Source organism: Pelodiscus sinensis, chromosome 3 (genome assembly GCF_049634645.1).
Source record: "Pelodiscus sinensis isolate JC-2024 chromosome 3, ASM4963464v1, whole genome shotgun sequence".
Taxonomy (NCBI): Eukaryota; Metazoa; Chordata; order Testudines; family Trionychidae; genus Pelodiscus; species Pelodiscus sinensis.
In genome coordinates this window covers 79,646,456-79,668,328 of record NC_134713.1, presented here as the reverse complement: position 1 = coordinate 79,668,328, position 21,873 = coordinate 79,646,456, and the positions used below count along the sequence as shown (strand labels likewise).

The 21,873-nt window shown below is 43.9% G+C and overlaps 1 long non-coding RNA gene across 5 annotated transcripts in view; it reads right to left on the bottom strand.

Annotated features, from left to right (window-relative positions):
- Positions 1-1,255: 1,255 nt before the first annotated feature.
- Positions 1,256-21,873, bottom strand: part of LOC142827854 (uncharacterized) — a 45,497-nt gene continuing 24,879 nt past the window's right edge. For 2 of the 5 annotated variants that reach the window (XR_012902628.1, XR_012902626.1), the window contains 2 exons: positions 16,423-16,563; positions 1,258-12,983 (listed from right to left, as the gene is read on the bottom strand). This is a non-coding gene — a long non-coding RNA (uncharacterized LOC142827854). Of the gene's footprint in view, positions 12,984-16,422; positions 16,564-21,873 lie in introns of all 5 variants that reach the window. The other 3 variants (XR_012902630.1, XR_012902627.1, XR_012902629.1) reach the window with 3 other exon arrangements.

Sequence of the window (21,873 nt, the reverse complement as noted above, 5' to 3'; positions counted from 1 at the left end):
AGCTGTTCTGGAGGCTGCGTAGTCTTCCTGGACCACTGCCTTAAGAATGCGACGTTTAGTGTCGGGTAAGTGTTCCATGAGTAGGACCAGCTTTGCATAATTGTTGAAGTTATGATTGGCCAATAATGCTGCGTAATAGGCCATGTGTAGGGTCAGCATTGCCAAAGAATATATCTTTCAGCTGAATAAGTCTAGATGTTTGCTGTCCTTATCTGCGCTGTTGGGTTTTTATTGGGGAGCCTTTGCCCTCTGCTGAGCTGCATCTACAACCAGTGAATTTGGTTGTGGATGGGTGAAGAGGAACTCCATGCCTTTTGTTGGAACAAAGTATTTCTTGTCTGCTTTTTTGTTGGTAGCGGGAGTCGAGGCTGGCACCTGCCATATATCATCTACTATTTCTAGGATGGCGTCATCTAGCAGTAGTGCAACTTTGGCTTAGTGTGATGGTTGAAGGTTTCTGAGCAAGTGATGTTGTTTTTGTAGTACTTCGAGTTGCACATTCTGGCTATCTGTTACCCTCTTAAACAGTTCTTGGTGCAATGCCAAAGCGGCGATTGGTGCCGGCAAGCGCCTCGGTGCCTTAGATGATGTCAGGGCCGGTGGAGCTTCTGGTGCTGAACGCGGCACCGATGGTGCAGTTGGTGCCATGGAGGTGGACAACGACGGGTTCGGTGCCGATGTACTGCGGCTCCGTTTAAGTTTATCGGGTCCACGTGAAGCAGATGTGCCCAAGGTGCCTGGCTTATCTCTGACGCTGGCTCGCGTTGGGGGTAAGGACCAAGAGGGTGAGGGTCTTTTCTTCATCTTCTTGGGAGACGGTGGCTGCCGAGATGTGGGCCCCGAGGGATCCATTGAGCGGGGAGCGTCAATACCTTGTGGCTGTAATTCTCTATCAAAGAGGAGCGTTTTTAGACACATCTCCCTGTCCCTCCTGGCTCGCACAGTGAGTTTGGAGCAATGGGGACATTTTTGTGGAATGTGCCCCTCACCGAGGCACCTTATACAAAGGGAGTGTCCATTGGAGACGGTCATTGCTTCTCGGTATAAGCCACACTTTTTAAAGCTGGGTGATCTGGGCATTTAGTATAGTCGTCCTTTTCGTCTGAGGCAACTATACTAAATATGCTCAACTATTAACAAGGAATATTATTATTATTTTTTAAATGATATAACTGTGACTATAACTTTAGGAATGGAAGACTATGAGTAACTAACTAACTGAATTTTCTCTCTCTCTCAATCCTGAAAGGAATCTGAAGAGAGGGGGTTCACTCCGACCACGGCTGAGGACGGTCAGGAGGAACTGAGGGGAGCCGGACTGTGCGCACACAAACTGCGCGAAAGGCACAAGACACGCTTCACGCATGCGCGGTCCGGCGGACTATGGCTGAAAAAGATCTCTAATCTGTGGCGCCAGTATAAACCCAACACCTACAGTGGAGCACCCATGAGACACTGCTTGAAGAAGAAGTGCAGATTTTGGCTGCTTCTCTGAAAATCGCACTAACTGCCATACTCAGCCCACAGGCTAACAAGACTCCTGATGGGCTCATCTGGTCAGCTAGCAGCACACTGGGTAGTCAGCTTTTGCACACAGATGGCCTGAACTGGGCAGGAAATAGAGAATCAAGGCCTACATAGCTGATGTATATAAACAGCTACATACATGCCCTCCAGTACATAGAATGCTAATGAGAAGTTAAGTAGGTAGAAGCTCCAGGATTTGTGGAAAGTCATTGGCACACTATCTAAACACAAGCTTAGCAACACACCATTTAGCTGCATTCTCACTGCAAAGTAGGTGGGTAAAAACACATCTTAAAGCAAAACCTGCTTTAACCCACATTCCCAGTCACTCATTTGAGTATGTATTCAAAATGCATATAAACACATGTGTGAGGTTTTTTGTGTACGGATGGATTATGCCAGTGTCTGGGCTAAAACATACATAAAATGTGGTAAAGCCCGAAGTACAGAACCCTTAGAGAGATCACTTCTAGCAATGAGAGAATAGTTTGATCTCAATTCCCAATCAGTCTTTAGCCTCTGAGATGGATAACTATGTAGATTTTTGGGTGTGAATACTTGTCCATTGGAAACTGGACTGAGACCACCAATTCATTTTATAGAGGCCCCCAAACAGGAATCATAAGGTAACAAGTTTCAGTCAATCTGAGTGACAAGACCTATTCCACACCCCCTTACCAATCCTCCACACAACTGAATTCCCACAAGAAAATAAATCTTTATATTGTATGCAGTTATTTGACAGTGTAAGGGCCACCTGTTTCCACTTATGTGTTTGTCAGTTACCTGATGTTTCAGAGCAGCAAGGGGAATTCATTCTGTCTTGAAGGTATTTTTGTGTGAGATTTTAGTGTAAAAATGGGAAGAAAAATAATCTTGTGGTTAAAACACAAGAACAGGAGACAAGAGGCCCCACAACAGACTTCCTCTGTTACTCTGAAAATCAGTTACTTTTTCTGTTCCTCACTTTCTCCATCAGTGAAAAGGGGTTGTAATTATTTAATTCATTAATATTTATGAAACGCTTTGGTTACTCCTAATCCTCCCTTTAACTTTCAAGAAACTCAGTGGTAGATTCCCCTGACCCTCAATATTTGAAAACTAAAAATCACTCCTTCAAAAATAAGTTAGACCAAATTGGGATTAAACAAGTTACATCTCTTTACAAGATTATTTAAATATACAAAAGTAGTAACAATCAAATTAAGGTTGACAATTTAAGCTTGACTCTTGCTATTATTCCTCAGGGAGACGTGTTTGTTTTCTGGCCAAAGCAGTGTGTGATGTTTGAATATGGCTGAAGTGCTGTGCTGATATCTCAGAGTGATGGGCAGTGGGAGACAATTGAAGGATATTTCTTGATTGGCCATGCTAGTGAAATCCTTATGCTCAACTTGGTAGCATTTGTTTGTCTATTTAGGTATATGTCAGTGGTAGATTTAGAGTTAGTGAGGCCCCATGCTCAGCTTAATTTTTGCCTGCCCCTTGGGGACCCAGCCAAGAAAAAAAAATTCTCATCTCCCACCCCCCATTTTTTCATTCTGTTTTTCTTCATCATGCTCCTATATTATAAGTAGTAAATGAAAATAAATTGAGGTATCTTCATTTTTTTTGTAGTCTAACATTGTTATAGAATCATAGAATACTAGAACTGGAAGGGATCTCGAGAGGTCATCAAATCTAGTCCCCTGCCCTCACAGCAGAACCGAGCACTAGATCATCCCTGATAGATGTCTATCCAACCTGCTTTTAAATATCTCCAGTGATGGAGATTCCACAACCTCCCTAGGCAATTTATTGTCGTGTTTAACCACTCTGACAATTAGGAAGTTTTTCCTGATGTCCAACCTAAATCTCCCTTGCTGCAATTTAAGCCAATTGCTTCTTGTCCTATCATCAGAGGCCAAGGAGAAAAATGTTTCTCCCTCCTCCTTGTAACATCCTTTTAGATACTTGAAAACCACTATAAAGTCCCCTCTCAGGGTGCATCTACACAGTACTCATAGCTTGAAATAAGCTATGCAATTTGAACTATGCAAATTGTGTACCTTATTTTGAGTGTATTTCGAAATATCTTATTTCAAAATTTGGTGCTGTCTATACAGTGCCAAATTTCAAAATAGAGCACTATTCTGAAACATCCCTTAATTCTCATGAAACAAGGTTTACAGGGACATCGGAATAGTATACCCGTTATTTCAAAAGGTATTTCGAAATAACAGGCACGATTGTCAAGATACAGAATACACAATGTAGACATATCCTCGGTCTTCTCTTTTTCTAAACTAAACAAGCCCAGTCCTTTCAGTCTTCCCTCATAGGTCATGTTTTCTAGATCTTTAATCATTTGTGTTGCTTTTCTCTGGACTTTCTCCAATTTCTCCACATCTTTCTTGAAATGTGGTACCCAGAACTGGACACAATACTCCAATTGAGGCCTAATCAGCACAGAGTAGAACAGAAGAATGACTTCTTGTGTCTTGCTCACATCACTCCTGTTAATGTATCCCAGAATCATGTGTCTCACCCCAGGTCTAGTGTGAGCTAAGTGTTCCTTAATGGGCCATTTAACTTTACATATCTACTTGCCCCTTGCCTTCATATACTGGTTATATACCTTGTGGGCATTACCACAAGAACAAACATAAACATATAGCACAAAGCTTGAAAATGAGGCATTTGTTTTCTTTGCTTTCTCAGTCCACTGTGGGCCCTTTCCTGTCATTAGGGGTCCCGAACCAGCACCATTTGTTTTATGGTAAATCCACCCCATGTATGTAACACTAACTTTTGAATACGACATGATCAAGGCCAAAATGTCAGGGCCTGCTCCAAGTATCAATGGTCAGAACCCTTTTGATTTGGGTAAAAATCAGAACATCCTATGGGAACATAGGAAGCACCTACCACCTGACTGGCACAGCCAGAGCTTCATAAACCTCTGCATTTGTCTATATATCAAAACAAACAAACAAAAACCCCACCTGGTTAAAGGTACCGACCTCTGGCCTGCCCTATCAGAACCATCAGGCACAGAGCAACCACAGACTGCTCAAAATGACTGGCTGCTCCATGTGCCGTGTGTTGGGAGGGCAAAGGAGGCTTCCTGCACTGCCCCCACTTCCAGCACAATCTCTCAGCTACTATTGGTTGGAAACTGGCCAAAGAGACCTAAGAGATTGTGCTGGGGGCAGGGGCAGCACATGAATCCTTCGCTCCCAGGCCCTGCCTGTATGTGGTGTAGAGAGCCACATGGAGTAGCCGTATGTTTTGAGTGGTCTAGGGCAGTAGCAGGCAGGGAGCCTGCCTGAGTGTCTTGCTGGGCTGTTGGCTGGGAGCTGACTAGATAAGCATCTCTTGGCCAGAGCTTGCCTCTGGTACTTCACTCCTGCTCATACCCCAACTCCGTGCCCCAGGTCACTAACCAAACAATCTGCACCAGTCCCGCCCCTCCCCCTGATCACAACTCCCAGACCCTGCACTCCAATTCCCTGCCCCAGGTCACAACCTCCTCCTTCGCCAAAACTCCCTCCCAGACACCACACCCTATCCTGCACTCCAGTCCCCTACCCAAGTTCCCTTCCACACACAACCCCCACATCCCCTTCATAGAAAAATGTGGCCTTTTACCACTTACCAAAGTCTTGGAATGCCGCCAGCATCCGAACTTTTTGCCCACCCCTGTATTAATGGCTTCCAGCCTTATAATACCCCTTCTAGTCTCTGCCCATTTTCCCAAAAGAGATTAACATTTTGACAGCTTGAATAAGTGAGCTCCACAACAGAAAGAAAAATGGTGGAGTACAGAGCTCTTGATATAAGGTGGGGAATGGAGGGCAAGGGGCACACATGCAGCACCTTATATGGGAGGAGAGTGGAAGAAACACAAAGCCTTTGGGATCCAAGGGAAGATGGGAATGAGAGATACACAGAACCCCTGGCAGAAGGGGAGATTGGGGAACCCTGACAGGTGGCAGAGAGGAAGATCGGGGGGGGACACACACAGAGCTTTGACTGTGGGGAGATGAGGGACACAGAACCTAAAGTATGAGGGGAGTGAGGTGGGATATTTCAAAGAGTCTCTGAAATGGGAGTGGGGGGAAGGGAGGGTGACAAGAGCTTGGGGTGGGGTGATGTATGAGTAGCCCCTTAAGTGTGCAGTAAATTCTGCCTATAGAAATTATAAAGTGTGCAACCCTTTATGTAAATTTTTTTTTAAAAAGTATACACCTGCATGTGTTCTGATTGTCTCCCTCTTCCCTTCCAGTCACACAATGTTTGCTTTTTAGATTACTATTGGTTCAGGATAGCAATTGTGCTTTCCTGTGCTGTGTGCTTAGAAAGTGCCTAGCAGATTGTGTTGATAATGCACACAAATAATAAGTAACTCATTGCTAAGAAACCATTTTTGCACTAGAGCTAATTCATATACGCAAGAGTGTTTTCCCTACTTAAATTTTTTTTTAACATCCCTCTTCCAATCTTTTATACCATTAGTTTAGTCAGATCCTGAAAGCCCTACGGTCACAAACCATCAACCATGAATTCCATTGAGACAGCTTTCATTTGGAGAATGAAGGCCTATGTTTTATGAACTTTAAAATTATAAGTAAAAATAGAAATTCATTTGGAATCAGTGACTTATTTATGCCAAAATTAATGCCAGTGTTATCTCCTAACATTTCTGTAATAGCACAACCCTCATCATTCAGTAGTATATCATTCATTGTACTTACCTGCATGGTACTAAGAGAATTTTGAATATGTTTTGAATAACAGAAGATGAGTTGTCTTAAAGCCATATTGTTATTTGAAATAATAAACCATTTGATGAAGACAGACTTTTGGCTGCTCTCCATGACTATCATATGGTACACAGAGATAAGGAAAGATCTTGTGATTAGGTTCTAAAAAAAAGTAATAAATGTAGCTGTCAGCTGGCTCTTGCTTGTCATGTTTCATAATCCTCATGTACAAGTTTAGGAAATGAGTGAAACTACTGAAATGATGACTATGAGCATGGTCTATGTAGACTGCAATCCTGAGAGAGGGGAATTTGTTGCAGAATTGTGTTCCAAAAATCTAAGGCTTTGTCTATACTAAAAGTTACATTGGCTTAACTAACACTATTTTTAAATTGGTTAAATGAAAGTGATCTTAGCCAGGTTTAAATAATTTTAAGTGTGCCCCCAAAAGGGTTTGTGCTCTTTGACTAAATGAATTTAGAAAAACATCCTTGGGCACTTTTAACATAGACAAAGCCCAAGATTTCATTTAAAAATATTTCTAGCCCTTGTGATGACAACAAACCTTCCAAACATAAACTGAGGTGTGTGGGGTTGCCAGGTGTCCGGTATTTGTGCTCTTTGTCTGGTAAAAAAAATCAGAATACTGGACATGTGCAATGTCCGTTATTCTCTGATTTTTTTCGTCTGTGCACCAGACAGAAGCCTGGTGTGGGCGGGGGGAGCAGCTGGAAGGTGGGGTCACGATCGGCGCTAGGAGCCTGTGATTGCGCAGAAGCCTGGCAGGGGCAGGGGAAGTGGCTGGGACTCCCAGCCATTCCCCCTGCCCTTGCCAGGCTTCTGCGCAATCACAGGCTCCAAGTGCTGATGGCGGCCCTACCTTCCAGCCTGGGAGTCCCAGCTTGTAGGCGAGGCTGCGATCGCCGCTTTGGGCCTTCGAAAGTCCCAGCTACTCCCTCCATCCCCGCAAGGCTTCTTATCCTGCATTCCTTTTTTTTTTTTTTGCTTGACCAAACAATACCTCGTGTATTTTTTGGGAGACCACCTAGCAACCCTAGGTGGAGGGCCATTCATGAGGCCCACCTGGTTGCCCATTGCTGGCTCTGAAAGATATGAACTGCTCCACTCATTTTAATAGGTTATTAACTTTGAAAAGTAAGCCCTTGGGCACATACACAACTTACATTTCACCAAAGACCATTTAAAAATTTGTATGTGTAAGCAGGGGCTGAATTGCTGCTTGCTATCAGCCAGCTAAAAGGAGGGGTGGGTGTGCCCACTACAGTTGTTTAGCTCTGCAAGGTAATTAACTGTTAACTGTTGACATGTAAATATTGCTCAGGAGAGAATCCGAGGTGTGGCTATGTAAAAATCCCATTCAGCCAGGGCTGATGGAAGGTCAGTGTTGGAATGGAATGTGGAGAATTGTATATAATTTGGGACTGTTGTGGGGGTAACTAATCATGCTGCCCCTAAATGTGGGAACTGTAAAACATGCCACCAGTGCTTGCAGGAGAGACACCACCATCATGGTTAGAGGTCTCGGAAGAACAAGCTTCCCCCCCTTCCAGAGTTGAGTGAACTGAGCTGGGGGAAAGGGTTAAAAGGCTTGAGTCAGCCTGCTTCACACCTGCCAGGTGTGAGCTAAAAGACTGGCCTAGCCTGCACCTTTCTCCCTTTGTTTTAAGGACAGACCTACGCAGACTCCCTGAGGAGTCTTTTCTTTTGCTAGTCCAGTGAAAGCTGGATTCATTTGGCAGTCCAGCTGGTGGCTAAAGAGCTGAAATCATTGGTTTGGATGAGAGCCAAACCTATTGCAGCCAGTGAAGTGGCGGCGACCAGCGGCGTGGAGCGGTGGCAGGCAAGGAGCGGCCATCAGCGGCGTGGCGTAGAGCGGCGGCAGGCAAGGAGCGGCAACCAGCGGCGTGGTGTGGAGCAGAGCGGCGGCAGGCGAGAAGCGGCGGCAGGTGCCCAGCGGAGCGTCCAGAGGTGTGGGGCGAGACAGCTGGTGGAGCGTGGCGGAGTTTCCTATAAGGTGCCCCCTATCTATCCTCCCACCCCCATTTCTACCCAGGTTGGGAGGTGAAACCCTGCGGGTGAGCTTTGGGACTCTGGGTGGCATGGACCAGGGACAGAGACTTTTGGGGTGTCGGACTCTTTGGACTTCAGGCGATTCTTGGCTGGGGTGGGTGCTTGGCTCATGTTTGGGTTATGGTGATGTTTTCCCCAAGTTAATGCTGTATGAATTCTCTCTCTGTTTCATTAAATGTTTCTTTCCTACACTCAGACTCAGTGCTTGCGAGTGGGGAAGCATTGCCTCTCAGAGGCGCCCAGGGGTGCGTGAATTTCCCAGATTACTGGGTGGGGGCTCAAGTCGGTTCTTTGTGAGTTTGACCCCAAGATATTGTACCCAGCCCTGGTTACTGCCAGGCCTACCCGGCAGAAGGGTTACATATGTATGGCCTACACAGTTTTTATACTGATTTAACTATTTTGATAATTCTGGTTTTAGCTATGCTGGTTTCAAACCAAGAGAGTGATACAAAAAATGTGTGTACACAAACCCTTAGTCAATCCAGTACAAATTCTTAAGTAGACACTCTATCTCAATTGAGATGAGGCCAATTACTTAAATGATGTTAGTTTAACCAGTACAAGTTACGTGTGCAAAGTATGATATATATATTTCACTGTCAACAATATTAACTATTTCATGACTGGAGTGATGACGATCAATATGTTTACTCACAAATTCAAACCATCTTTCCACACTTTCCCAGGCGTCAAAAAGTCCAAGTGCTTGGGCGCCATTGCATATTTTTGGTGGGGGGGACTTTAACCTTGGTTCCAAGGGGCTATTTAGGCATCTGAAAAGTTTTAAGTTTTTGTTTTGTTTTTTGCAGATAAGAACTTAAAAATTAGCTGATAGGAGCATTGTATAAAAAAGAAAAACATATAAACACCAATTGAAGCTATATTTTAAATGTATATTAAATTTAGAACCACCAGGAGATTTAATACAATAAGATATTCACAATTCTAAGCCTTGAGACATTGATTCTGGAGATTTAAACACAGATATCAAAAACACAGGTTTGCTAATTTGTATACTCTCTTCAGTAGAGATAAATAAAATCTGCTTACTTTCTGTAACAGGTACACTCTGTGTTACTGCCTCTATTTTAATAATTTTTTACCCCACTGAAAATGTATTTATTTCATTTTAAGGTATGTGATTAAGATTTTTCTTCTTTTTCCTAATACTATGCCTAGGGAGGTTGGGGAATCTCCATCACTGGCGATATTTAAGAGCAGGTTAGACAGACAGATCTATCAGGGATGATCTTGATGATGCTTGGTCCTGCTGTGAGGGCAGGGGACTGGACTTGATGACCTCTTGAGGTTCCTTCCACTTCTAGTATTCTATGATTCTTTTACCAAGAAGATAAATATATTTTACTAATTATTTTGGCAGTTATATTTGTCCATCATAATAATATATGTGACTCACTAAAATTTGACTCCATCAAATGGAGTCTTACTATTAGTATATGAGTTGGGACATTTATTTTCATACAAATTTTGTTATTTTACATATATAACTAAAAATAAAAATTGAAAATAAGCAACTTTCAGCTGCAAAGTGTCTAAAGGTTTGTGTTTAGCTATTTTTTTAAACTGGCACTGGTAAGGTGAGCACAAGCTAAACTTACATTCTAGAAGGATGCTATTATTTGATTGTACCACGTTTAAATAATGAATGACAAAGCACACTATGTTAATAAAAGTAATAATGATGCCAGGAAGGGTTAAGCATTTTAGGTCACACTACTCAAAAAAGTATATTAAACATAAAATAACAAGTACTGTCATCCTTAAGGAATGCTTGAAGAATAAAATTACAGAGAATAGGTGTACATTGCACATTATGACAGGATGTATCAAGAAGTAACAGCAACAATAATAATAATATACAGGTAATAACAATGAAAGTATGTGTGAGAGACAGAGAGAATGTGTGCGGGAGGGAGCATGTTAAGAGTGCGTGTGTCGGGACAAGTGTGTGTGTGTGTGTGAGACTGTGTGTGTGCCTGAGTGTGTCCACATGTTGTTGTTTTTAAGTCGAGGATTCGGGAGCCTAATGCTTGCTCCCTATGGCAGATGGACCCATTCCTGAGTCAGGGGCAGCAGCACAGACTCCCTGCCCCCTGCATGCCAGTTTAGCAGAATCTGGACACACAGGAAGTGGGAGGGAGACACCCAACATCAGCCTTCATCTGGATCTGAACAGCAGATCAGGCAATCACCTGGTCCCAAGCACTGTAGCCAGTGGTGACTCTGTGGCTGAGGACAGGGGTAGCGCACAGCTGCAGAGGGCAGCAGGAAATGTGCTACAAAACCTGGAGCGGGGAGGCAGGTGCCCCCCTTGCTGTCCCCCAATGGCACTCCTGTCCAACTGTCCCCTACTCCTAAATAGGGTTGTCAGGTGTCCAGTTTTGAACCGGACAGCCCAGTATTTGAGTTTTTTGTTCAGGAAACAAATTGAGAACATAGAAATGAGAAAATATAAATGTCTGGTATTTTCTAAATAAGATGTAATGTAGATTGTGATGAAATGTCAAGCGTGTCCGGTATTTTTGTTGAAACCATCTGGAACCCTACTCCCTTATCAAAATTCAACTTCCCCTTGACAAACCCTATAAGCAACATATCAAAGTACATATGCAACATATTTTCAACATACAGTCAAAACCTGTGTTATCCAGCATACTCGGAGATTAGGGTGTTCTAGTTATCTAAGAATTCCAGTTATCTGAGGGTCCCATCAACCTAGGAAAAACCAATGGACAATAATAGTAAAACTCAAGTTTTTTAATACTCGTAGTTTTGTAGTGTGAGACAGTTGATCTCACCCTTCTATTTTGAGTTAAAGATGATTGTTAATTTTTTTTTAATAAGTATTAATCATGGTAAACCAAGCCAGGCCTGTGCACCTGAAGATGTGACAATATTGTGGCTGGGGGCAATGCTGGTTAACCAAGTTTTTGGGTTAACAGAGTGCTGGATAACAAAGGTTTCACTGTAAAATTCTACAGCTCACTGAAAATTCAAAATGTAGAAACAGCATAAAATTTACTTTAATAACAAATTAAAATAGTGCTCAGGACATGCTTCTGATTGAATTTTCACATACTTACATTTTTACATGTAGATTTTAAGGAATTAGCTGAAGCTGCTACAGCATCTACATCCAGTATGGAGTAATACAGAATTTAAAACAAACTTACTCAGGGCTTTAGTCCACAGGGATTTGAGTATAACTCGAATATTTAATTATCATGTTTCCCAAACTGAAAGAACACACATTTGATAAGTATCAGGTAGAGTTTTTCCCAGACATGTCCTCGTTTTCACTTGTTACATCTCCGGCTGGCTGGCTTTTTTAAATGACCTGCAAAGGTTATCAGGAAGGAGCGGTGGCACGTGCCTGTCAAATGGAACATTCAGAGCTGTGTGCTTGGACTGTTCATGGCTGTTCTGAGCACATGCTCCAATGCCTGTCGGGAAAAGCACGTGGCTGTGGCAGCGGCAGCTCCAGTTCCAGTGAGACCCAGGGTAGGTTCCATGTGCAGGGGTGGGTTTGGCTCCTCCCATGTATTCACTGCGTTAGCCTCTGCCCTGCTAGGTTATGTCCCCAGCTCTGCAGGAGTGGGGAGGGCATCATTGGGTTAGAGCAGAGGAACTGGGGGTGCCTGGCTTTGGGGACGGGTGGTGCATTGGGTTAGAGCAGGGGGGCTAGAGGGCTCGCTAGTTCTGGGGGAGGGTAGAGGCACTGGGCATTAGAACTTCTGGCATCTTTTCTTTTCTAGAGGTGGGCAGTGGGTCTGTTGGTCAGATTTGGGGATTCCAGTCTCAGCTCTGTGAGGACTTTGGAAGCTGGTGCTTGGTGAGGCAAGCAGGGGAAAGGAAGGGATTCTGGGAAGCAGGATTCCTGAGTTTCCTTTCTAGCCATGCCTCTTCTCCCCTAAGTGCCTTTAATTTCATGCCTCAGAATGGGCCCCAGCCAGCAGCCTCCCTGGCTCCCCACTCTTTCCTCTTGGCCCCGCAGAAGCTCGGGGTGGTACAGAAGTGGGAACCTGGCATGCAGCATCCCCTCACACCATGAGAGCCAGCGGAAGCTCCGGCAGCAGCAAAGTGGTGGTCAGAGCCCGGAGCTTGATGTGCGCAGTGACGAGTTTGCCGGCTCCCGAGCCTGGCTTCCTGTGCAAGTGGAGCAGCTGCCGTTGCAATGGCACCAGCAGGTACCAGGTGTCCTCTTTTTTGAAAGTTCAAATATGGTAACCCTATATCATGTAATGCATGGCAAGGTAATTTGAGTCTCTGAACCATACTACCGACACAGGGTAGGATGGCTAGGAGATCAGGGGGCAAGCAGTGCATTCTGCAGTGCTCCTTATGGCTTTTCCCCAAAGGAGCAGCATCACCCATTCCTTTGTGCCTGTTGCCAACAGCAGCATTTGTGAAGAGGGTTAAAGACCTGGACAGACATTCAAGCTAGGGAATGACTATGCCTTTTTGGATATCTGGAGTATTGGCAGGTATGCTAGCAAAATGCTGAAGGAGTGGTAGGTATGTATTTTGCCCAGTTCTTGTGAAGATACCAAAAAGTCTCTCTCTGCTCTTTTCCCCATGTCCTCCACACAAGCAAACCTACATAAAACAAGACATATTTAAATGTGTAGTAGATAAAATAAATTGTTGTAGTAATTGGTTACAATTCTGCTAACAAGTAGCAAAGTGTATGATGTCAGGTAGGATTTGGCCTTCTAGGAACAAGACAAAGGTAATTTGAGTCTCCATATTAGGATGTCCTCACATGAACCAACCATCCTCCCCTTAATTCTACAATGATTACAACTCATGCTGCAGCTGGACCTGTCTCAGTTTCTATTTTTAATACAGAACTTGCTCCTTATTTAGTCCTGAATGCCTAGCCAGAAGTGTGTGCTCAAATGGCTCAGTAAAAATATTGTCTGTTCTTTTCATAATTTTTCCAGACAAAAAGTTGGGAATCATGTGACATCTACCTCCTAGCAACCTTATTTCAAGAGACCCCAATAAGACATAGTCCAAAACTAAGGGTCAAACTAATCACTGAAGTAATAGTGAATTTAGTTCTGCTTCAGTTAACTGGCCAGCTTTTTATTAGTTTGTTTTTGAAAAACAAACACAGGAGGCATTTTGTGAAGTTGTAATATACTGCTGGATGAACCTCTCTAGAAAACATTTTATCCCCTCAGACTAATAGTTTATAAATCCATTTCATAAAAACATCTTCTAGCCAAGAAAGAAACAAACAGTGCAAAATGGAAAATTCTGTGGGTTTGACTCTTAGTAAGAATGACCACACACAAGTATTTTTCTATCACCCAATTAAAAACATAAGAACAAAGTGTTTTATTTCTGAAAAAAAATTTCCACTAAAGCTCAGACAGTTTAAGTTGCTGCAGTTATATCAGTAGAAGCTGCTGGAGCACTACACTTTTTACTTTTACGGCCTGTTCCTGCAGTCTTTACATGGTCAATGATATATTTAATTAATCTATGATTGCATGTGTTGTTCATACATACTTAAACTTGATTTCAGTTCTACTTTTAAGAATATCAAGATTATCATTACTCTGTAAACAAATTCATGATACAACAGAATGACTGTTAATTATTGTAATAAATATAGAATACATTTTTATCTTCAGATAATATAGTATGTCACTAATATAGCTTTTTTTCCTACATATGAGAAATTATGCTGTGCATTGAAATTATGCATATCTCCAACAATTGATTTTTTTTTCTTAATACCACATAAAGGGTCAGATGCTCAGCTGCATTAGAACTCTATTCAGGCTACTTTAAATTCCAGCAATTTGTAGGAGTCCCTGGAAGCTGTTATGGTAGGCGAGGATCACTGAAATAGAATACCCATCATCCCCCAATGCTCATTCTATGCTGGGGGGAGTCTGATTATAGATGGGGATTTCCCTTAGCTCGTCTTATAAGGTAGCTTTCTGTAGGCCTGGCTGGGCATAAGTAACTTGACATAAGTAAGACCTCATTTCTTAGTCGGCATGGTATGAAATGTTAAGTTGTTAATAGGGGCTTAACAAGCAATATGCTGGAGTCAGGATGTCTGTGCTAGCTAAGATAAGCAGGAACACTTTTGTGCTAGGGTCAATAGACAAGATAAACCTGAAATGTAAAAAATCAGGTTTTCTTTACATGCTGTCCAGGGATTGCTTCCTAAAAAGTAACCAAGTCAATCATGAAGCTCATGATACAATTTATAGTTCAGAATGAATGTGTTGTTAACAGGGATGCGTGGAGTCTGGGATAACCCCTTCGCAATTCCTGTCACAGGCCCTTCCTCCACACTGCCTCTGCTCCATTCCATCCCATCCTTCCTCCACTTCACCCCTTAACCCAACCCCTGTACCTGCTACACCTTCATCCACCCTTGCTGTGCCCCCTAACTCCATTGCAAACCTTGCCTGTAGCTCCCCACCCTGAAATGACATGTGATGGGGGATTACTAGGGAACCTGGCATGGAGTGGCAGCAATGGTCATCCCTGCCAGCACTTGCCACAGTAGTGGGAGTCAGCAGCCTTCTCTGTTTTGCCCCACTGTCCACCTCCCAGCCAGCTGTACTCCTCTTTGCTTTTCACAGTAGACTTAGTGCAATATTGCCAGCCTTACTTCTGCAGTGCTGCTGCCACATCAAGGCTGACAGCCAAAGCCCCACAACTTCTAGGGGAGAGATTCTGAGACAGGAAGGAGGGCCTGAGCCCGGGTGGTGGGACTCCAACTTTCATTTATTCTCACCCACCTCCGTTGTGTGTGAGGCCCTTCTGCAAAAGACCCAGCCAGTTGGGGATGGCAACTGGAGTTGTTCTCCCCCCCGCCTTCCCCTTAAAAGAGCACACAGCCCATGCCTCCCTGGATGCATTCCCACATCTCTCCAAAGTTTGGGAATAGCAGGTTTAGTTCTACGCATGGAGTCACTGAGAAACAGCTCATGAAAGTGCATATCAAGCTAGAGGCTATATTAACGTTCTCTGGAACCCCTTAAATAGGTTTTCTGGCTGAGTTGGTAGGGCAGCTTCACAAGAGCTGTGCTGTCAGAAAGCTGTGGCTGAACCACAAGGGGCCAGAACCCAGTGTAGAGACACAAGAAGCAACAAAGCAGATGGCCTTACACCTCTAGCAGATTCCATCAAGCTCTAAGAGGTTTTGGAGGCCAGACCTCTGTTTTTTCTACAGGGAGGCAATGTCCTGCTCCTTAAAAGGGTAGAATTTAGAGGAAACTCCGTAAGAAGAGTCTAGCAAGGTTTATCCTTTAGGCCTCTTCCATGGGTTTTCCTAAGAAAGGACATATTTCAATCCACATTTATTAAACTACTGTAGGTCATGGTGCAAGTATAATATTTATTTGAGTGTATTTAAATCATTCTAACATAATTCTAAAAATAAAAATGATCATTCTACCTCTTAGTTAAAATAACTGTATCATATTAATCTAATTTTATATATCATTTTGTCTTTACTATCCTGAACTATGAAACAGAGCTCCAAAAACAATTAACATGTTATGTCTGCCATAATGACCAGTTCTGTGTTTTGGTTTGAGCTAGCAAATGTGTAACATTAAAATTATTCAACTACCATTTTAAATCAAAATGCTTAATCCTGGAGGATTTACACAGCTAAAAATTCTGCAGCAAAAAATTAAAAAATCTGCACACAATATTTTCAAATTTTGCAAATTTTATTTATCAAATAACAGAATGTAATCACACTTGTCCCTTCACCCCATGTGTCCCTGTAGCCCCTGTCCACATGTCCCTCCATCTTCACTCAGACATTCACTCCCCCATCTCCATTTAGCCTTGCACTCCTTCCCCTTGTTCCCATGTGTCTCTGTAACACCATTCAGATGTTCTCCTTCCCCCTGTAGCTCTGCATCTCCACTCCCATTCAGATGCTGCTCCATTCTGTCCTCCCCAATAGTCCTTATGAGCACTTTCTTGACCCTCCCACCCCCACCCCAGCACTCCCATGCAGTCTGTCTTTCCATAGCCCCCTTTTCCTGACCTGGCCCAAGAGGCACTGTGAAGAGGGTTCTGCAGACTCTTTCTCTTCCCTTGCTGGCTGGAACAGCTGCCATGTTCTATCATCACAGCACTCTCTGGTGGACAATAGATGGAACAGCAACAACTTTTCAGCAGCTTTTTTCTGCTCAAAAAATTAAAAATATGCACAGCTCATTAATTATGCACATATGCAATGACACAATATTCTACCCAAGAGTAAATGCTGTTGGTCTTTAGTACTATAAAGTAGAGCTGTGTGGCTGTTATTCTGGTTGCTGACATTTCAAAAAAATTGAAGTGGGGAGGGAAGGAGAATTGAGTGGGGTCAACTTGAATCCAACATTTTGTGAAAATTTTTGAAAAACAGTCAAATTAGGAAATTGTTTTGTTCAACCTACACTTAAACATTGCGTTTTGATTTCAAGTACTTGTAACCATTTCTTTTAACAAAAAGCTAATGAAATTTGGAAATTAATGGCTACAGTCACAAAACTCATGAGAAGGTAGTGATGATGATTTCCCCCCTTATGCCCAATATCCAGAGCACTCACATAAGATGAGGGTAACCCAAGTTCCAAGCCTCATTCTGCTGTGGAGCACTCAGGTTTCATACTGTCCAAGTGGGTTTATTAATTGCTAGATTATTGGTTACAGTGATAAGAAGGGGAGGAGAGCATAGTCAATCTCTCCTATTGAAGCTGTCCTACTTTGTGTAAATACAGGCAGTTCCCGGGTTACGTACAAGATAGGGACTGTAGGTTTGTTCTTAAGTTGAATCTGTATGTAAGTCGGAACTGGCATCCAGATTCAGCCGCTGCTCAAACTGACCGCCAGTTCTGACTTACATACAGATTCAACTTAAGAACCCCAAGCGTCCCCAAGTCAGCTGCTGCTGAAACTGATCAGTGGCTGATTCCAGGAAGCCTGGGGCAGAGCAACTCTGCCTCGGGCTTCCTGTAGTCAGCGCTGGTCAGTTTCAGCAGCGGCTGACTTGGGGACGCCTGGGGCAGAGCAGCTGGGGTGCTGCTGGGTTGTTCCAGTAGCACCGCTCCTCGGCGCTACTGGACCAACCCAGCAGCACCCCAGCTGCTCTGCCCCAAGCGTCCTGATTCAGCCGCTGCTGAAACTGACCAGCAGCGGCTGAATCAGGACGCCTGGGGCAGAGCAGCTGGGGTGCTGCCGGGTTGGTCCAGTAGTGCCCAGAGCGGCACTGCAGGACCAATCGGCAGCGCCCCAGGGTCCACAACAAAAGCCTGGTCTGCTGGGGGGGGGAGGGGCACACTAGCTGCCCTCCCCCCCCCCGCAGACCAGGGACACGGGGAGCAAAGCCGCAGCGGCAGCAGCCAGAGCAAAGCCTCAGAAGCGCGGGAACCCGCCGCGGCTGCGGCTTCGCTCCCGGTGCCCCTGGTCTGCTGGAGACGGTCTCCAGCAGACCAGGGGCACCGGGAGCAGCTTTTCTCGCCCCAGAGGTCGAGGTGGCGGATCGCTGCCTGCGAGCTCCGGGGCGAGAAAGCCCCGTTCGTAAGTGCGGATCCGACATAAGTCAGATCCGCGTAAGTCGGGGACTGCCTGTAATTACATATTTAATGAGTCCATAAGTGTGACTGTAATAATTCCCTGGTTAGAGCACTCACCTTGGAGAGCAAGGAGGAAAGTAAGTTCCGGTCCTGCCTCCAGTGAATACATAATTATTTATACAGGGTGGAATAATTTCAGCTGGAGGGATTGAAAAAGACACCCTGTACATTGGCATTCTGTAGCAGGGACTTGAAGCTTTGTTTTCTTCAAGCCAGCTGAGTGAGCCTAACCACTGGGATATTAGGCATATACCATTACCACTCTCTTCTTGGTTTTCTGAATCTTACCCAACATTTCTGTTGGTTTTTTTTCTAGGACCAATTTGCTGACATCAACGCACATTAGTAAAATGTTTCAGTTGACCTGAATCTGCATTTTTCAGAGGAGAGAAGGAAAGCTTAGGCCAAAGAATATCACAGAGCTTTACTTTGAAGTCAGCTTTGATGAAATCTCTTTTTAAAATGTAAGCACACGAGCATCCCCGCAGAATCAGTTAAGTATGGTAATGCTAATGAAGAGCAAACAAAAAGAATGGTTTTTATTTAGCCACTGTAAAATCTAAGAAGTAAAGACAGCTTGATGCAAATAATGAAAAACCACAACATATTTTCCACTGCCGTTAATCACTTGACTATACCTATGCACATAAGCACACATCCTCTGAAGTCTCATGACCTTTGTACTTAAATTTAGTGTCTTACTATTCTGCTGTGCTGACATTTTAAAATATACTGTATGACAAGGCTTTAAAAAGGCATGGTGCTGGACAGGCATAGGTATGGAGTTTAAGCCATTAAATACAAACTTATTCTATTTCAGATATAGTAAATTACCCATATAGAACAAAGGTAATATCAGAGGCACATGAATTGTAGCAATATTACAAAAAATGTCAATCTAAAAAAATGACTAAAAAGGATTTGATTCTACAAATAATTATACCCATCAGTTGAATTACTCAGATGCATAATCCCACAGAAGCTATCAGTGCATAGTTGTTCAGGGTTATCATTATCGAGGGAGGAATAGCTCAGTGGTTTTGGCATTGGCCTGCTAAACCCAGGGTTATGAGTTCAATCCTTATAGAGGCCATTTGGGGCAAAAATTTGTCAGGGATGGTACTTAGTCCTGCTGTGAAGGCAGGGGACTGGACTTGATGACCTTTCGGTCCCTTCCAGTTCTAGGAGATAGGCAATCTCCATTAATTTATTAAAATTTAATTTATTTATTTAGTATATCTAAAGTGTGATTAATAATACCCCATCATCTCTCAGCAGTGTTCATAGGATCAGGAACTTTGTTTGATATACTATCAAATCTATTGACCTTCATTTTTGCACAACTTTGCACTTTGTGTCTTCATTTATACCTGTGAGAAGTGACTATAATACTGCTACACTCATTAGGTAACATTTTGCCAGCATTTTACACATGGGCAAAGGATTAAAAAGGTCCAGATCTGTGAAGGGTCTAGCCCTCTACTTGATCAATGCAACACAAGTAGACACATTGAACTCTTCTCCACTCCAGTCCTAAGGGAGGTGGGATAAAGAAGCCCACCATGAAGCTTCCCCTGGGGAAGCTAACTCACTGTCCCATCTCTTCTGCCCACAGCCCTATCCCTGCTCCAATTACAGGTCCTGCCCCTGTATCTTACTATATTCCTTCTCTTTCTTGCTGGGACGTGGAGAGCACTGAAGACCTCCAGAAGAAGGAGGGGAGAACAGGGACTCAGCCAGGAAGCAGCAGGTGGTGGGTTTCTTTGTGATGCTATGCAAGTCACTTAAACTAAGCCTTTCACAGGTGGTCAAAAATTGTGCATGTTCATTTAGTAGGTGTCTGACTTGATACCCTAGAGTCTGACTTGCACAAGCACTGAACACTAATAGCTGCAACTGAAGTCAGTGTGAGCAGCTCTTGAACATACAAAGTACAATGCTAAGTACTTTGAAAAAAAATCAGGTTCTAGACCCAGCCTGGGCAAAACATGGCCTGAGGGCCGGCTTTGGCCCATGTATGCTGCAGGGATCCACAGGCAGGCTCCCGCTTGCCTCACCCCACTCTCACGTTACTCATAAACGTGACCATGGGGCATTTTTTCTTTCAAAAACTGAGAGTAAGGAGGGGAAAGCTTCAGGAGCTGCTTCCGTCCCCAGCACAATCCCATTGGCTGGTTTCTGGCCAGACACGAAGCACAAGGGGCTCCAGAGCACATGGCTGCAGCCGGTGTAGGGGCAGGCCAGGCAGCGGTGTTCCCTCTAAGCTGTGTGACAGCACAGCTTCACAGGTGATTAATCAGCCCTGCCCAATCAGAGGATCAGGGCTCTGTGCATGGAGCTGATTGATAGGGCAGGGCTGATTAATCACCTGCGAAGCTATGCTGATGAGCAGCTAAGAGGGAGCACTGGCTGACAGGGAGGCTGATTCAGGAACGGGCTACTGGTGAATAAGTCCCTTGGCCAGATCCTGCCTCTGGCATCCCTGCCCCTCTCTTCCCCAACCCTTTGCCCCCCACTCCACATACCCGAATCCTCTGCCTCCCTCCTGTACCCATCTCCTCTCCCTGATCTGGCACCCTAATCCCCTACGCCAGATCACAATCCCTTCCTGCCCTAATCCACAACCCAAATTCCTGCATCCCCTCCTGTATTCCAATTACCTGCCCTACGTCACAATCCAACCCCCTGCATCCCAGTCCAGTGCCCCAGGGCACAATTGCCTCCTTTACCTAAACTCCCTTCCTTACCCCAAACTCTCTTCTGCACCCAACCTTCATCCCAGCACCTCCTCCGTTAATATCATGGAAGAATATGGCCCTCAACCACTTTCCAAATTCTTGAAGTGGCCCCCATCAAAAATTATTGTCCACCACTTCAAAGTGCTCATGCAAAATCAGTGGACACTTTTGACCTTAATTGCTCAGTGTCTCACTTCCCCATTTAAAGTGTGGTTAATAATACCCCCTCACCTCAGAGTAGTGTTGTGAAGATTAATTAAATATCTGTGAAACACTCAGATACTAAAATGATGTGGGCCATAAACAGACCTATGAAGAAATTACCACAGTGAACAATTAGGAGAAAACAAAATATTGTAAGTAAGGCAGGCCATGTCTACACTACACAGAAGATTGATACTGCCCCAGTGATCTTCCAGCATTTAATTTAGCAGGTCTAGTGAAGACCTGGTAATTCAAACAGAGAGGGCTCCCCTGTCAGCACTCGTATGGCTTCTCATGAAGAGTAAGGGAAGTCAAAGGGAGTAGTTGCTTCTGTCGCCCTCCCGCTGTATAGAGAGTGCGAAAAAACGATTTAAGATACGTCAACTCCAGCTATGTAACGTCGGCCTTCCCCTTTAGTGTAGATCTGGCCTAAGAGAGCACTGTCTGTTCTGTGAACTGAAGAAGGTAGTAGGTCCTGTGGAAAAAATGGTACAGGGTGAAACTTTCTAGTCCGGCACCCTCAGGACCTGACCAGTGCCAAACCAGAGAATTTGCCAAACCATGAGAGGTCAATATTGTCTAGCAGTGTTCCCAACATTTCCACTGTGTACTGGCCTCTTAGAAGACATTTAGGGGTAAATTATATTTAAATAACAGCACAGAACACTGAGAACCAGGATTGATGGCTTTAAAGAAACTTTATAAGACTGTGGCCACACCTATGATAAGTGGACATTCTGCTAATTAAAATTGTATGGAACCACAGATGTTGTCGGACTAGAGAGGTTCAACCTGTATGTGATCATATAATGTGTCATAATGTATATGCATAAGGGGGCCAAATCATGGTTACACAAAACTTAATTCTGGTACAAGATGAATCTCTTTAGTCCAGAACTATGGTCTGGCATGATTTTAGTTAGCTAGACGCCC